General features: G+C 49.6%; 1 protein-coding gene across 4 annotated transcripts in view; it reads left to right on the forward strand.

Annotated features, from left to right (window-relative positions):
• The window catches only part of AGAP1 (ArfGAP with GTPase domain, ankyrin repeat and PH domain 1), a 544,117-nt gene that overhangs the window by 147,753 nt on the left and 380,413 nt on the right, over positions 1-15,951 (forward strand). The gene's annotated exons all lie outside the window — the stretch shown is intronic.

Here is a 15,951-nt window from a genome sequence, read left to right on the forward strand (position 1 = left end):
GCGACCACTCCTGTGCTCTGTTGGCGGGCATTGCGTTCCTTGTTGGTCCTTGGGGAAAAGCATAGGAAGGATGCAGGTGTTCAGAGGACCTTCTGGGGTCTTTCCTCTTGCTGGGTCAAAAGGACAGCAGAGTCATCCTGCCCTAGGGACAGAGTTACTTCTCCTTCCTCGACTGGCAGATGAGGGTCAAGTCCTCATCTCTTTTATGGCTCCACTTTTAATCTTCAGCTTTTAAAATAAGAAAAATGGGGTCCCCAGTGAGTTAGACTGGAGTGTCTAAGGCAGGGAGGAGAGCAGAGTTGTCGGTGTGTAGAAGCTGCACATAGTGATAAATCTTAGATCAGAAACCACCCCAAGCTTAATAACCCGATTTGAGTCTCACCCGAAAAGGTAAAATATAAAATTATTAATAAAACATAACTGTGGTATCTTTTTGGTTCTGACATGTGTCTGTCAGTCAACTGGCTACCAGAAAACAGCCTTTAGAGTGCCCCACGGCGGGGTTCCTGGTTGGCTCCTGGGTGGGCATGGCTGGGCCAGGGCAGGATCAGTGGTTGGCTAGTTTTGGTAGCAGCAGATGTGGTTCTGCTAAGATACCATAAACGTGATTACTGGCTGTCAAGTTCTGTTATTTGGAAAGTCAGCTTTCATAGCAGATGGCTCTGCTGACTGACTACCAGAAGTTTCCTTTAAATAAGGCTTATCGGCTCTAGTAACACTTGTGAAATAATATTCTCATGGAGCATGTTTGATTTATAGGTAGCTAGAAATGGTCCAGGACGGAGGAGTCGTGGGAGGGTGGCCAGAGGATCTCATAAACTTGGAACTAAGGGAGCGAAGCCAGCTGCAGGGGTGGGGGTAGGGGGGCAGGTCGTCGATGGGGGTGAGGTGGGACTGACCCTGCACCCACCTCTGCAGTCCTTCCCTGGAGGGCGGTAGGAGGCCCTGCAGCACGGAGGCACTGTCTGGCTGCTGCTTGGTTCTGATGTAGCGAGATCAGCCACAGGCTTTTTGTTTGTTTGAAGCCATAATGGTGATATACTCCATGGCATGGAAAAATTCAAGAAACGATGGTCTAGTGGGGTCAATTTTAAAAGCCACAGGAAAATAAAGCTTAATGCCACCTGAAGATAGACAGTATTATTTTTTTCTTTTTAGAAAAGGCAGGGCTGGCTTTGTAAAGGGATTTGGATTTTGGAGTGACAGGTTCTGGGGCATGTGTCCTCTCCTTTGCATGGTAGAGCCCATGTCTCCAGGGCAGTGGGGAGAGGCACTTCTCTGCCACCAGGGTTTTCAACCCTGACAATCAGGCCTGACTCGGAATCATTATGATTGGCGTGGAAAGCAAGTGCTTCCTTCTGAGGCGGAGAGTGCTGAAAGATGGCAAACACACTGGCTATGCCTGGAAGAGGTTCCCTGGAAGATTCAGTGTCATCTAAGGTAGATCAAATGGATTCTTCTACTCTGCAGCCTGCATCCTCGTATGGCAAAGCGCAAAACCTGGGGTGGATTTTAGACAAAGGTACCGCAATCAGGAGATACTAACAGTCCAGTGTTTGAGTTCTAAAGGAATGCTGTTTTATTTTTTTTTTATCTTTGGGCTCTATGAGTGCCTCAGATAACAAGATAAATTTACATATCTTAATTATGCACCAGTTACTTTCATATTGCAGTTTATCTCGGTATTTGAAAGTTGCTGTGTTCTCAAATAGGGAGACTGTACCCCCAGCTAAGTTAAGGAGCCCTGGGTCTGGTCCCACCATTGCCCCTAGCAAAGATCTGTCTCTACATGGTGCTCGGTTTCCATTTCTCAGCATACAGACCTGGTGACCTTTAAGCCTATACAGCTTCAGCTGTGAAGTTTCAGGCTTTTGCCACATTTTAGTGGTGCTAGTTCATTAGACAGAGTGCTGGGCACTGTAGCCATCTCTGGGATTGTCACCAATGCTTTTATCTCCCTTACTGTCTTTTTATAGTAAAATTACAGCCTTAGCGGTTTTTCGAGAGTTTGTGAATTCTTCGAGGACAGAGACACCTGCCTTGTCACTGTATAGCGTTGCAGTAGGTACACAATATATATTTTATGAATAAATGGATCAATAAGACAATGAATAATCAGTGCAGATTTGCTAAGAATGCTACATGGTAGTGAAGAAATATCATTTGTGCTTGATCAGCCTTGAGTTCAGTAATATTCATACACTTGCTATGCTTTTCGTTATCAACAAAGCAGAATGCTGATGCTTACTAAGACAAAAGAAATGTCATTGTGGTGCAGGAATGGGTAAGGCAGTGGGACCCCCCCAAGACTCCAGGTTTCACTTTCACTGATAGGCTGTGCAGCCTTGGGGCAAGTGCCCACCCTCTCTGAGCCTCTGCATTCTCCTAACCCAGTGGGCTGTAGAAATGTCACTCTGATAGATGATTTTAGAAGTTGGTGGTTCTTGGGTCTTATCAAAAAGGGCTTGTTTATTGATACTCACAAAGTAAGACGGTTCTGTCATGGGACCCTTCCTTTCAATGAGAACATACCGTACATTTCCAAAGCCCTGAAGTTTGAGGAGCAGGTGGACCAAGCTTGTGACCCTGTGATGGTGGACATCATGTTGTTGAGGTAGAGGCCACTGAGGGTGGTCAGATGAGTTTTACAGCATCTTTAAAAAATAAAATTAATCATGTAGCAGTCTTTATTTCTGAATATTTAATTTTACTCAGAGGTAAAATACAGAGTTCCCAGGCTATAACCGCTTTCAAGAGACCTTACCTGATTCATCTTTATGCCACTTTCTGTGCCGTGCACACAGTGGGTGCCTTATATTTGTTACGAGCTTAAAGGAGGGAGAACTAGCACTTGACTGTCTCTGCCTGCCAACGGCGGCGCCCAGCACCCTCCCTAGAAACAGCCTTCAGCAATCTTTGGCATTCCTAGGCCTGGCAAAGGCCCTGTAAGCATCTGGTTTGATTAGTGGACATTGTGTTTATTATATTTGCCTTCTGAAACTTTTAATCAAGCAAACTCTGAAACAGTGCATCTATGTTCAGGAAAGCATGAGGAACCAATATGTCGATCAACTTATGTACGAGGATTGTTCTGCATCAGATAATACCCAAGACCAGTATGTCAGGGTCAAGAGGTAGCAAGTGGGGAAATGTGATGGAAGAGAAATTCACCTTTCAGTACGAATGGTGAAAATACAGTGCCTACACAGAATGCCTGGCATGTAGTATTGTAGCTGATTTTCTCCTTATGAGAACGGTCAACATTTAGGTGATGTTATCTTCATCCCTGTTTTACAGGTTGAGAAACAAGTGGGTAGTAACTGGACAAGCCTGGCTTGGACGGGCAAGTGTGTCCTCCTGCTCTTAACCCTTGTATTTTCCTGCCTGCCGCCCTGGGTAGCAAGTGCTTATGGGGAAGGACCTTTCCCCACACGTTGGGAAAATACCCCTGATAAATTATTTTAGAAGAGAAACTGTGGTCCTCCCTTGGGAAGGCACCGGCATGCGCAACACCCGCCATTGCGTCCCTTCTTTGTTCCTTTCTTCCTGGAAGCCCACGTGTTCTATGTGAAGTTGGGGGGACCAGGTACCAAAGCTACCTTGTTTTTTAAATGAGTCATTTGTTTGAGTTGCATCTTCAAGGCTGCAGGTAGGAAAGATGCCTCTGCTAAACCCGCAGCAGGTGAGAGATGCCCCTTGTTTTGCTTTTGCAGGCCAGGCCTTGGAGTGTGTGTGGGCTTAGGGTGCAGGCGGGCGCCTGCGTAGGCTCCTGGAGGCTCCGGTCCGCGCACCGGCGATCCATCACGGCGCTTGGGCCTGCCCGCCGGCCGCGCTCGCCGCCGCCGCCGCGCTCCCGGGACTCGGCCAGCCGGGCTGGGCGCGCGGCCCGCGGTCCCTGCACGTCGGCCCCCGCCCGTCCGTCCCGCCCCGCCCCGCCCCGGCGCGCATTTCCATTTTAAACCACCGCCCGCCCGCCCCTCGGCCGCAGCCGGCGCAGCTGCCCGCGCGTCCCTGGCCTGGAGGGTGGCGGAGGCTGCGGAACCGCCGAACTGTGCAGGAAGGGACCGAAGATGCGAACGGGCCCCGCGCCGTAGACAATGAAGCCGCGGGCGCCGCCGCCCGCCCTGGATCTCGCGCGCCGCAGCCGCACCTGCCGGCGAGACCGCCCCAGCGCCTGATCGGCCGCCCGCCGCCCCACCTGGCCCCGGCCCCGCCGGCCCATGGCTTGGCGCCCCGTGCCCAGACCCTGGCACTCGGGTCGCGCGGCGCACGGGCCGGCGGGTGCCAGGGGCGCCGTCCCCGCCGCCTGAGCGCTGCCCTTGCTGCGAGCGGGGGGCGTGGGCCACGCTCCGGCCCCCCCGCTGTCCCCGCCTTGCCCGGCGACCGGCCCCGGCCGCGGGCTCGCTGGATGCGGCGGGGCCTCGGTGGGCGGCGCGGTGGCTGCGGCCACGACCCCGGGCGACATGTACTTGTTGGACGGCAGTGGCGAGCCCGCGTCGCCGCCTGCAGACGCGATGCCGCGCGGGACGCCCCCCAGGAAGACCGTCTACCGCATTTCCGTGACCATGGTTAGAAAGGAGCAGCTGGCAGCGCCGGGCCCCGGCGGCCCCGACCTGCGCCCGGCCCGGCGGCCCCGGCCCGCACGCTCCCCAGACGCGCCCGGGCGGCTGGAGGAGGAGGCTGAGGAGGACGCAGACGCTGAGGACCCGGAGGGTCGCCAGCCCCACGCCTGGGACTTCCGCACTTTCCGCACGCGCAGCACCGGGCAGCTGGAGCTCGGACGGCTCCGGCCGTGCGCACGCGGCCGGGAGCCCGCGGACCCGGCGGGCAGCCCCCCGGCTGTGGAGGAGGGACGCGGCTCGCCCGCGCCCGGCAGCCCCGACGTGGAGGGGGCCCGGGCCGCGCCCCTGCGGCGGAGCCTCAGCTTCAGGCACTGGAGCGAGTCCGAGGCGCCGCGAGGCCTGGCGCTGGGCGGTGGGAGGCGCCACAGCAGCTCCGGGAGACTGGCCTGCGCTCCGGGCGACGACGAGGCCGCGGCCGGCCCCGGGGCCGCCCCGGAGCCCGCGACCGCCGCGCAGCCGGCCTCGGAGAAGCGGAACACGCTGGACGTGGGCGAGGTGCTCAGCAAGAACGACGCGCTCTCGGACCTGGAGCGCTGGGAGCGCAGCAAGAGCAAGAACCGCACGCTGGACAACAGCGACCTGCAGCGGCTGGAGCGCGCCCGGGCCGCGGCCGCCGGCCCCGGCGCGGCCTCGGAGCACCGGCTGCTGCGTTTCTTCAGCGGCATCTTCGCGCGCAAGGACGGCGTCCCGGGCGGCGGGCCCTCCCCTCGGAGCGGCGCCTCGCGGCCGCGCGGCTACTTCAGCCTGCGGCGCGCCCCGGCCGACGCGCACTCGTCCAGCGCCGAGAGCATCGACGGGTCCCCGCGCAGAGGTGGGCAGCGTGGCCGGTGGGCCCCGGGGAGGCTCCGCGGGCGCCTGCGCGGCAGGGCACGCTGGGGCTTGGGAGCAGTTAAGGGACACGCCCTCCCAGGTCACAAGTGGCCACGATGGGTGTGAGCTCTCATACTGCGGTTTTCCCCAGCGATGCGCAGCCGTCTTGCAGTTCTAGCTGTTCCTGCTGTTCCTGCCCTCTGCCGTGTGCGGTGGTGCCCCTCGGGTCGGCCGTCGCCTCCACCGTGGTTAGCTTGATTGGGAGAGGTGGCTTGCCGGACGGTGCCTTTCTCCCGCAGGTGCTGGCTCAGCCTTTTCCAGAAGCAGGCCCGTGGGCTCAGGGCAGCTCCAGGGAGCCGGTCTTGGCCTTGGAAGCTGCCGCACAGGTGCAGCCGCCTCGTGGGGAGAAGCCAACATTCATCCTGGTTTCTCTTCCTGCCCAAGTCTAGTCTCCCTGTTGGCGCTACCCTCCGTGAGTTCTGTGGTGTGGCCTCAGCCCAGGGCAAAGATAGCTCACTGCGCTGGGGATGGGGGGCGAGGGGCAGGAAGTAGTCCTCCCCACAGCTTCCCTGCCAAGTGGTATATTCATGGAGAAAGCATGTCTGGGACAGAATTCTGTTTTCTAGTAATGTATGCCAGCAAACAGGCAGGAGAATCACAGCACCGCCGCCCATCCTGAAATCTCAGTTGTCTGCTCTCTTGTGTCCTCTGACAGGTACCTTGCAAGGAAGGTTCCGGAGGCTGTTATGATGTTCTGCTGCAGGAATCAGTTAACCTTCTGGTAGCATTTGGTGATTAGAGCTTCCAGAAACTGCAAAACATAGCCCCATGTCTCCATGTCACCCCAAAGGGAAAAGGCTGGGGGTGGGCAGTGGGGCTAGATCTTACAGCCTACTCACATGGGAGGGGGGTGTATGCCTAGAGAGATTGTAGCCACAGACATGTGGCCGTGTAGTTTACCACCAAAAAATCATTAACCGTGTTTCTTTTCCTAAGGACCCAGCTCTGCTGCTGATTAGGTAGTTGAAGCAGGGTTTCAGGCTTTTGATTAGCAGTTCTCACCTGCTATCTGACTACCCTGGAGAGAGGATTCTTCCCAAGTGGACTTAACAGGTTAGCTAGCTGCCCTATATATGTTAAAACCAACCAATGCAAAGAAGTTGCTGCACTTATTTTTAAGGTAAACTAAAGACAAAACGGTCATGTTCTCATGTGCTTCTCATGATCCTCAGAATGTGAAAGAGGACGGTTGAAACCAAGCAGTTGAATGTGCAGTAATGTTAACATCTGAATTTTTCTGTTTACCAGTGAGGCTATGAAGTTACCTGTTGACAGGCTTGTGCTGGTTTAGCTTGCCATACACTTCTTGTTTTAACCTGCTTTGGAGCACTTACTTTAGAAGGCGCTGTGTTTGACTCCAGCCATCTTCCCATCCCTTCCTGCATGCTTTGAAAATATTAGAAAACGACGTGAGTTATTTTGTTAAAACAGTCGGTTTGCACAGAATTGCTCCCATCATCATTTGTGATCAGAGGAAGTTCCAATCCAAAAGTCCCAGTTCTCCCTCTAATAACAGGCTTACATCTTTGTTCTTGCGGACTCCGTAGAAAACAGTAATTAGCTGCCTGGGTTCCAGACAAGTACACATCACAGAGAGCAACCCACAGGCACGGTTTACAACGAGCGGGTTGCGCTGTGGCACCTAGTGATGCGAGTTCAAACATTTGGGGTTGGAGTATTCTCTGGTCAAACAGACTGATAGTAGATTTGGAATAGTGAAGGTATGAAGTGTGCTGGCATGTTTCCCTCTAGGGCTGTATGAAATAACAGTAGTAATAATAATGCTCGGTTTGTTTGTCCCTGTGGTCATTCCTTTTCAGGGCTGAATTACTTTGGTCTGAGACATAACAATACTACCAGCTTTGTGGGTCGTGCAGAAAAATGGAAATTTCACGAACTGGGTTACGCCACACAGGGTCAGGACTCTAGGGCCTCACTTTATTCTGAAGTTCTAGGTAATCACACAAAAACAGCTGCATGTTTCACCTGGATAAAATCTTTGCTTTTGGCTGCAATGTCTGAAATGTCAGTATTTTTAGGATTTTGGCAAGGCCGCTATCTGTTACAGGTAAAAGGTGCAGTCCCACAGCTTTTACAACTTCTCATTTGATTACACTCCTCCAGTTTTTAATTATTCAGAAATTAGGTGCTATTTAAAAGAGATTTTGAATTTTTATAAAAGTCTCTAAGGTAACATTCAGATACAGTGGAGCCTGAGCTTGGTTTCCCTATAAATGTCCATGGGGTGCAGGTCCACAAAGCACTGCCCAGACCACTGGGGCCAGGTGGGTTTGGAGGACTCAGAAATTTTCGATTTTAGGAGGGCGAGTTGGTGTGTGTTACAGAACACCACTTGTGAGGTTGGGCAGCACCCTGTAATTACACACTAGAATTTTGCAGCAAAGCCTGAGATATTTACACTCAGTGAAATAAATAGTGATTAAAAATAGCCTCATACCAGTTCAAGTCTAGTTTTGTCACCAAAAGAATTTGCCAAACATTTTCAGACCTTTTGGGATTTCAGAATTACAGATAAGGAGTTATAGACCTGAGACATGACACACATCCTGGGGAGCATCACTGGCTTTCTTTAAATCTTGGCCATAATGTTTTAAAATTTGGAGTTCTCGAAAATATAAAGGAAATTAGAGGTGACATCTGCTTGAGCAGGTTTTCTTTCTGTTAGAATCTTTCTGTCTTTTAAAACAGCTATTGTTACATGAAGTACTCTATTTGGGTTGTTAGAGTTAAATGCTTAGTCTTAGACAAGGTATCTCTGTTAGCATAGGGAAGCAAGATGGCTAGAATCTTTTCTTTTTCTTTTTGAGACAGAGTCTCACTCTGTTGCCTGGAGTGCGGTGGCATGATTGTATTATAGTTCATTGCAGCCTCAAGCTCCTGGGCTCAAGCAGTCCTCTTGCCTCAGCCTCCCAAGTAGCTGGGACTACAGGCATGTGCCACCATGCCAGGCTAATTTTTCTTACTTCTTTTGTAGAGATGGGTCTTGCTATATTGCCCAGGCTGGTCTCAAACTCCTGGCCTCAAGGAATCCTCTGTCCTCGGCCTCCCAAGGAACTGGGATTACCGTGCCCAGCCACAGGTTCCCACAGATACGCACCTTTGGTTTTCTTTGTATTCTTAACTTAAGGCATTTAGGGTGAAAGGATTGACACAACTACCTTTGTAGGATGATTCTCTTGTACTTTCTAATCCTTGTTGGAACTTGTCTACTTAGGCTCTTTCCCAGTTCTTCCCCCTAATGTGTAACAGTCACCTCCCAGAGTTCCAGGGCTGATCCTTCTCTGTAAGGCGCACCATTATTAGTGAACGAGCAAACATTTCAGAAAGACCCGGTGTCAGATCAAGGGCAGTTTTGTGTGACCTGATACACATGTATTATGGCAGAGTCTGTTGACACAAGTACAGTTTAAAACAAGAACAGATCACATAATAAATGATTAACGGCATCGTAGGGTGTCACTTTCCCATAGCGCATGTTCTCTGCATCCCAGTGGATGCTGTCTGAGCTGGCCAGCTAACACTCCTGGGACCAGCCGCTGGCCGAACAAAGCCAATACCAGCATTGCCAGTCTAGAGCTTTCCCTGTCTTTAGGGTATCCTCTTGCTGTCTGGGAGGATTGATTGCAGCAATAAAGTGATTCATTGGTACCTCTTACTGAGGTTAACTTTAAATTAGTGATTTACATCTGATTTTTGACAGCACATTTTATGAGTGGCTTCATTCTTTAATTTTAAACTCCCTTGATTTGTATCACTCAATTAATGTAGGGTGATGGGCTTTTTAAAAAATATATAGTTTAAAATAAAAACCTTCAATGGAGAAAATGAGGAAACGGCAATTAGATGAAATAAAATTACTGAAACAACTTGATACGTTTTTAGTTTTAAACTTGATTTGTTACTGAAAAGGACACATAAGTTGCAAAGAAGCTATGTAACTCACTTTCTCATTTGAAACATTTTGAACTGACACATACTGACTCTTTTGTTATTAAAAATAAATAATTCCTCCAGGGGTGGTGGCTCAGGCCTGCAATCCTAGCACTTTGGGAGGCCCAGGCAGGAGGATCACTTAAGCCCAGGAGTTGGAGACCAGCCTGGACAATAGTGAGACCCCGTCTCTGCACAAAATAAAAAAAACTTAGCCGGGTGTGGTGTTGCACACCTGTAGTCCCAGCTACTCAGGAGGCTGAGGCAGGAGGATCACTTGAGCCCAGGAGTTTGACACTGCAGGGAGCGATGATGACGCCATTGCACTCTAGCCTGGGCGACAGAGCAAGACCCTGTCTCAAAAAAAAAAAAAAAATTCTAGATAGAGTTCACTTGCTTTTTATAAGCGACTCCAGATACCAATTTAGGGAAGTCACCATTGTTTTTGTGGGCTTAAATGGCTCTCCTGGAGATACAGCAGTTACACTGGGGTACAAGAAAGATCTGCCCTGAAAGTCAGCCAGGGAACCTACTGAACAACCACTGGGGGCTCAGCTCTGTCTTGCTGTGTGTATTTCCTCGATTGGAGCCCAAGTTTCGGCACAGGTCACCCATTATCATCTTTCTTCATGATGAGCGGGCCTGGAATATCCTGTATTCAGAAGTACATCTGCTACAGAGGTCCTCCAGTTTTAAGAGGCACATTGCAGCAAATAGTTTGCTTGTAAAATTAGCAAATACCTTTTGTTTGGAAGTGTAAGGCCCAATTATAAAGCACTGGTAGTATTTTTTTTAAAGTCATGTTACTGTTTTTCTAATGCATTAACAAACATTTATTGAGTTTCTCTGGCGTGGTCTGCAATTACTAGACAGCAGGGAGCTAGAGCTAACTAAAGTATAGTTCTTGTCTTCAGAGGTCAATAGCTGCCAGGGGAGATCGAGAAGTTCCAGTGACTCACAACCTCACGGGGTACCTGGGGGAAGATATGACTGTATTTCTCTGCACAGTGTATCTCTGTTAGAGCACTAATCCCTGTGTGGAATAACATCCTCCTTCACATGTCTGCCAATTCTAACAGTCCTTCCTGGGCATGGAGCATGTATTAGTCCTCTATGTACCACAGAGTTAAGGGCACTGTGTTTGGCACTGGACTTTTTGTAAATTTTTATGGGCAGAATTAGTGAAAAAACTAGGGTGACACAGAAGAGGGAGCAAATATCCTTGAGTTAATGGGAAAGAATTAATGAAGGCCCCACAGCGGGGTAAATAAGCTGGATCTTGCAGGATCAGTAGGAGTTTACCAGGTAGAGAAGACTCTCCAGCAGCCAGTTGGTTGGGATTTCTATAGTTAACTGCTAAGAACTCATTTCTGTTCCCTAGATCTATGTGACTAAGGCCAACACTAAGCATGAAACAGAATGTTACTATTTCCACAATGAGCTTCCCCCCCCCCCGAGAAAAAATATATTTTTAGCATAAGGCTTTTGTTTCTAATAGGAATTCTCCTTTAGGCAAGTGTAAGTTTTTGTCTATAATGATTTAAAATAGTTACATTAATTTAAAATGATGTCACAGTGAGTAAAATAATGAAAGAAAAGGGTTTATTTATTGAGGGTAGTCTCATGATGGAGATAAAGTACATTCAGCTGTGGCGATATCGCCAGGTGATTAAGAGCAGAATTGGTATTAAGGTCAACAGATTAGCAAAAAGAGGAGAGATTATTGTCTTTTCATTATTTTGAAAGAAGTACCATCTGCCCACGATCGTTTTGGCTTAGGTTTCATTCAGTCCAAATTAGAATCCACTGTGGTGTTGATTTTTACTTGTTTTTATAGGTGACAGCTTTAGAGTTCTGTTTCTTTTTATAGGTTTCAGTTGATACATGTATTCATCTCTGTTCTCTTTCTCCTGTTAACTTCAAGCATTGATGTAGATGCTCCTGTCATTTCAAAAATGTTAATACACACATATTCATTCGTCTAGTTTTAATTCATAGAGGGTCTTGGCTCTTTATTTTCTTATAATCTCTTATTATTGTCATTTTCCTACTTGATTTTCAATTGTAACATCCCTAACAGATCTAAAGACACAGCTTACCAAAGAGTAAGCTTCCCTGGCTCGGAGGACGGGAACAGTCCGCTCACTCATTCGGTAACAGGGTGTACCAGTGAGAGGCTTGCGGAGGGATCATTTTGGCTTCTCCTTATCTAACAAATAAAGATAATTTTACGATGTGCATTTCGACATGTGGGAGTGAAAGGGAAAGGATGGCTGCTTCCTATACTGTCCTTTGTTGGGAATGGCTAAGAAGTATTGAGTCCATTCCTGGTGCGATGCTTGGGTCGAAGATTTTACATGATGTAATGCGCCAGTTGTTGTGGTCAACACACAGGGAACGCTCCTTTGTTCAGTGGACTGCCTTTGGGGACCAGCAGAATACAAATCCGTTTGAGTGGATGGTCATTTGTTTGAGATGGCTGTCAAAGGGCATCTTGTGTTCCCTCTTGCTCCCTGTGCCTGTCATTGCAAGGGCTTCTTTGAGCGGGTCTTCTGACTGTCAGACACTTGAGAACCGACTCTGTAAACAATGCCACCAGCATTTCTGGTGCCGCCCCTGCCTTCTCTCATTCTTGCACAAGACCAGAACTACCCTGATGCCACTTCTTCTGTTGGTGGCGACGAGGGAGGGATATTTATCCAGTTTTTGCCTTTGTGCCCCAGTTAGCTCAAAAAGCAAAACCAGTTCTGTGAAATACACAAACAGGATTTTGATCTTAAGGATGCATATGTGTAACTTGCTTTCCTGCCGCTTAAGTCCTGCTGCCTTTAGCCATGGGCACAGTTGCTTGTGGTGCTAGTGGCCTGTGCGATGCTGGTTCTGTCTCCTCTGGTGCCGCACAGCTCGTCAGTAGCTCCAGGACTCTTGGGTATTTCGTAGAATTCTGGTTATGTCAGTTTCCAGACTAGAATCCCAACTCTCTGAGAGTCTGCTCTCTTTTGGATTTACGAGTAGGTACCTATTCTGTTTCCCTGATCTGGTTCACAGGAGACTCTGGAAGCCAAGTTCGTAGAAGACCCAGGGATTTTTGATTTGGAAGAGAACACTGGGGACACGGGGGACTTCGCTCCCTGTATTTGAGAAGCAGGTGCAAAAAGGACACAGTGGTTAGCGCTGACCAATGAAACTTAAAGGGAAAGGGATTTTGACTCGAAATTAGGAAGTCATTTCTCACAGGCAAAGCCACCCACTTTGGAATAGGCTGGCGTCTTGGGAGGAGGGTTCCTGAGCACTGGGGGCTTCCGGGCACAGATGAGTCAGGGCGTGTTGGGAGGGGCACGGTGGTGGTTGTCTGGGGGAAATTTCATGGTCTTCAAATCCTAGCTCAGCTTTCAAGGTCTAGAGTCCTTTCAGGATCTAGGATTTTGATAATTTTGGTTCCTAGTCTTCTCTCAGGGAGTAGCTTTCTCCTAGACTTATAGGAAGATACATTTGTCTAGAATTTCTTTGGACTGTCCTCGGGCCTGCCCCCCTCCCAGCCCCACTTCTGGATGCTGTTTTATTCTGCTGGCTAATCTGAGACTTAGGGTTCTGCTGCCAGCTGGAAGGTGCTGGTGGGAGTTAATCTGTGCCTCCTCTCCCACTGCCAACAGCTGGCCCCACAGGTGGTGCGTCCTGGGCTCCTGTTTGGACATGAAGCCCCTCCCAGCACTAATGCCATTTGTCCTTCGGGCTTCCAGGTGGTGGGTGATGGCCCAGCATGACCTTAATCTGATTTTCTTACAGCCTTTTCTTCTTTGATGCTTTCTGCTAGTGCTTTGACTCAAAAACTGATTTCAGGTATGCGAGGAATACAATGATGAGGGCAGGAAAGAATGTTCTTCTGTTTATTGCGGGAACACTTCTAAATTGCCACATGGAGAAGTGGAGCGTCTTGATTCGGTGCAGTGGGTTTAGTCTTGGCTGCGACACGTAGGGTTAGCAAGGCGACTCTGACAAGTCATTTCGCCTCCCCAAGACCTGTCTACCTCATGCATTTTAATAGGTGTTTCACTGTGCACCTGGGTGGATTCTCCAGACGGTGCAGGAAGGACGCAAAACCAAATGCTAACCTATGCAGCCCAACGTCTTGTCTTCGCTTTATTTCATTTACCTATAATATGTTACCTATAATATGCAAGAGACCTAAAGCCAGAAACATCTAATATGTGGCTGTGCTTGTTTTCATAATTACTATGAGGTATACATTTGCCCAGGTGGATATCTTATATCCTGAAGCTACAAGTATAAGTTAACTTTGTATTTTGTTTTCACTACTTTACCCTGTATTTTCTTATGATCTTTGGTTTAACTACTACTTTTAAAATCGTCAATCATTGTACCTTAAAATTATAAATGGGGAGAACGGAGTCATCTCTTTTCCTTTGGCTTAGGCCCCTTTGTTCATGTAACTCGAGGAGTGGCTGTTACCTTCAGCATCTGGATCCATTTCTTTCCTGGTGCAAGCCCAGGATGTGTTTATTTCCGAAAGCTAGTCTGAGTGCTGCGTCCTGACGTTACCTTTCCTAATCCCCGCTGTGCTTTCTTCCCGGAAGGACGGCCGCCAGAGAGCTCGCTGCCTGAAAAGCACAGTAATCGGTGTTCTTCAGAGTTTAGTGAACAGTGATTGATGCTCCTTGTTGGGAATGACTTGCAGGAGTCAGAGTAATAAATGACCACCAATACAATGTATTTATCAAGTTTGTTCAGTAAAGTGTAATGAAGATCATTTGGTGAATTCCATATTTTCAGATATTTAGGTTTTCTAATATAGTGATGCGAGTGGTGTTACTTGGATGTGTGTTTTATGGAGGCTGATATTTGACCGTTGTTTGTATGTGAAGTACTGGTGCATTGGATAAAAGCACCATTGAAGATAATGTTATAAACGCTTGTTCATCGTTACAACAGCCAGTAACCCGAGTGGGGGGAGCTCGAAGTTTACACGTGAGAGGTCAGAGCCCAGGGAGTTGGCCCCATGACTGGGCTTCCACGTGGGGACCCACAGCCTAAGACTGAACAGTGACAATTAAATGTATTCACAGAAGATTGATGAAATCTGCATTGTCATTGGAAAGGAGCTGAAATACTGAGAATGTGGCATCTTTGGGCAGGGTTTGGGCTTTGATCTGGTTGCAGGAGAAGTGCTGGGCCCGAGTTCCCTGCAAGTGAGGTGGGCGGGGGTCTGAGTGTGAATGCTGGTGTCCAGAGGGGTCGGGTCCCCATATCCTCTCTGGAAGCTGCAACTTGGGAATTGCCCTCGGGGCCATTTGTAATTCAATAAGTGATCTTCCTACCTCTTCTCCATGGCTCTCCCTAGGCCAGTGAAAGGGGACCCAGGCAGCTTCTTGAAGCCATGTAGGGAGGCACCAAGACTGGCTTCTCCTGGCTCCTTGTCTTTGGAGGGAGCAAGTTACGTCCACTTTGGCTGGTACTGACGTGTGCAGTGTGCCTAGATCGGTGCATGCAGCTGGCTGTACCTGCAGGCAGCATCCCCGTGCGCGGCACATGTCCCCCACTGCCTGAGCTTCAGCTTGTTGGGACTGTTGTCCTTACGCAAACCCTCATCTTCGGGCCTCATCAGGAAAAGTGCCTGGCCCACTGGGAAGAGTGGCTGCAGGGGCTCCCAGAGGCTCAGCTCGGAGTCACAAGCTCCCTGTCCATGCCCTGGGCTGAGAGCGGGACTGTGAGCCCAGATGGGATGAGCCGTGCCCACGGCTGCGGTTCACGCGCAGCCGGCCGTGTTTTCCCACCCTCCTTTCAGCTGGGCAGGTGGCTGGCCTCTGCGCGTTTTAGCCCCTTCACCACTTGCCACGCCCTTTCACAGGTGGCATCCGGGGAAAGCGCGTGCTGGGGCACAAGAGAGAGCGAGCTCAGCCTAATGCCTTGGTCCTAAGCTCCTCTGTACTCCACACTGGTCAACTGCCTTTCTGTTCCCTTCCCCCAGGACAGCCAGGCACACAACAGCTGGACACATCTGCTGTCAGCACCGGCCAGTGCTCACCGCTAACTCGCCTCGTGACTCCGCCGTGCTCTCTGACTTTGAGGACTAGACTGTTAATAGATGAGTAGGTCGGGAGTGACGGTCTTGGTGAAGTTTACTGTTTTCCTCCACACACGTGCACGTTAAGTCCTGTCCTAGAGAGGGACGCGTTTAGTTTGCGTATGTTACGCTGATGCTGCGTTGCTGTTTTGTGTTGGTTTTTATATAGAAATGGCAATAAATATGTTGTGAACTCCTCCTTTCAAGGGGGTCATAATTCATTTTCACTCTGAAAAGCCCACGCAGCTTGTTGGCAAAGAATGAGGCATCTGAAGCCAGAATCCTAGTTTTGCCATTTTCTAGGTATGTGACCTTGAAGAAGTTATTTAACCTCTGTGCCTCAGTTTCCTCATCCGAAAAACGGGGATCAATTATAGCACTTAGCCCTGGATGTGACGTGGGTGTGTGTGCTGGAGTGTGCGTGTG

This window comes from Propithecus coquereli, unplaced genomic scaffold, assembly GCF_000956105.1.
Source record: "Propithecus coquereli isolate 6110/MARCELLA unplaced genomic scaffold, Pcoq_1.0 Scaffold295, whole genome shotgun sequence".
Classification (NCBI taxonomy): Eukaryota; Metazoa; Chordata; class Mammalia; order Primates; family Indriidae; genus Propithecus; species Propithecus coquereli.